Source organism: Tupaia chinensis, unplaced genomic scaffold (genome assembly GCF_000334495.1).
Source record: "Tupaia chinensis unplaced genomic scaffold, TupChi_1.0 Scaffold000201_1, whole genome shotgun sequence".
NCBI classification, from domain to species: Eukaryota; Metazoa; Chordata; class Mammalia; order Scandentia; family Tupaiidae; genus Tupaia; species Tupaia belangeri.
This window is the reverse complement of record NW_006159676.1, coordinates 2,034,619-2,036,646: the sequence shown is the minus strand read 5'-3', so window position 1 is coordinate 2,036,646 and position 2,028 is coordinate 2,034,619. Positions and strand designations below refer to the sequence as shown.

General features: G+C 46.1%; 1 protein-coding gene across 1 annotated transcript in view; it reads right to left on the bottom strand.

Annotated features, from left to right (window-relative positions):
- The window catches only part of PDE4C (phosphodiesterase 4C), a 51,168-nt gene that overhangs the window by 35,758 nt on the left and 13,382 nt on the right, over positions 1 to 2,028 (bottom strand).

The following is a 2,028-nucleotide window of genomic DNA, read 5'->3' as shown; positions in this document are numbered from 1 at the left end:
GCGTCATGGCCATCCCCCCTGGGGGGTGATTTCTCATTTTCTGTCTCTCTGTCTCTCTCTGTCTGTCTGGCGAGCGCACGTGCCCTATAGCAAAATCCTCTCCAAAAAAAAAAAGTTAAAAAAAAACCTCTCCAAAAGAAAAAAAGGATATGATATCTTTCTCTCCCTTTTTTTTTTAGTGTTTTTTTTTCCCTTAGGGCATTTGCGCTTGCCATAGAGAGAGACAGAGACAGAGACGATTAGCAGGAAAGTGAGAAATCACCCCCCAGGGGGGATGGCCATGTTGCAATCCCTTCTCCTCCATTCTCCTCCTGGGATCTTGGGCACACACACACACATGCGCCCAGAGTGAGTTTCAAACCGCCAGGTCCGGGACTCGAACCACAGTCAGTCAAGTGGGAGTCCAGGGCCTTAATCGTCATGTCATCTGATGGCCCCGTTATAGCAAAATTTTAAACGGATATTAATTTGGGACCAGCAGATGGTGTCATGGTTACATTGCCAAACTCCCACATAGTTGACGGTGGTTCGAATCCTGAACCTGGTGGCTTAAAAATTCATGGGGCAGGGACCAGCAGGTGGCGAGGTGGTTAAGGCACTGGACACTCCCACATAGACAATCACAGTTCGAACCCTGGACCTGGTGACTTGCTTTCTCACTTTCCCTCTCTCTCTCCTCTCTCTGTGTATTTGATCACATTAAAATAAATAAATGAATAAATAAAATTAAATTTGAAAAATAACATAAAACTACTCATGAGGCTTGGGGCCGGCAGGTGGCATGATGGTTAAAGGCACTGGAGTCCTCCATGGCCGAATGTGGTTTGAATCCCGGACCTGGCGACTTGTTTTCTCACTTTCCCTTTGTCTCTCTCTCTCTCTTTCTCTGTCTCTCTCTGGTCAAATTAAAAAAATACTAACAACATGGGACCAGCAGGTGGCATGGTGGTTAAGGCGCTGGACACTTCCACATGGCTGACCATGGTTCAAGTCCTGGACCTGGTGGCTTGCTTTCTCAATTTCCCTCTCTCGATCTCTCTCTCTGTGTATGTCTTTCTCTGGTCAAATTCAATTAATGAATAAATAAAATTAACTTTAAAAATAATTCTTTATAAAAATAATAACAAATAGAATTAAATAAAAAAAAACACATGGGGCTGGATCTGCAGGCCGTGTTTACGTGGCTTGAGGAAGACAGTACAGCCGCCTCATGGGAAAGAGAGGAAGCTTTCAAAAAATTATTGTGTAATCTTTTTTTTTTTTTTTTTTTGAGAGATTTTTGCTATAGGGTGTGTGCGCTCGCCAGACAGACAGAGAGACAGAGAGACAGAAAGCGAGAAATCACCCCCCCAGGGGGGATGACCACGCCGCAATCCCTTCTCCTCCATTCTCCTCTCGGGATCTTGGGCACGCACGCACACGTGCCCGGCGCGAGTTTTAAGCCACCGGGTCCGGGACGTGAACCGCGGTCAACTACGTGGGAGTCCAGCGACATAGCCATTATGCTAACTGCTGGTCCCACTATTGCCTTTTAATTTGACCAGAGAGAAACAAAAAGAGAGAGAGGGAGGGAAAGTGACAAAGCAAGCTGCCAGGCCCGAGACGTGAACCGCGATAGGCCATGTGGGAGTCCAGTGTTCTTAACCACCACACCACCTGTTGGCCCCCAAATTAAATATAATGCTTTTTTTTTTTTTTTTAAGAGTGAGAGAGAGGAAGTGAGAAAGCAAGCCACCAGATTCAGGACTTGAACCCTGGTCAGTCATGTAGGAATGTCCAGGACCTTAACCCACCACCCCACCTGCTGGTCCCCAATCTAACTACTTTTTTCTTTCTTTCTTTCTTTCTTTCTTTCTTTCTTTCTTTCTTTCTTTCTTTCTTTCTTTCTTTCTTTGTTTTTTGAGAGGTTAATGCTATAGGGCGCGTGCGCTCGCCAGACAGGCAGAGAGAGACATAGAGACAGAAAGCGAGAAATCACCCCCCAGGGGGGATGGTCACGCCGCAATCCCTCCTCCTCCATTCTCTTCT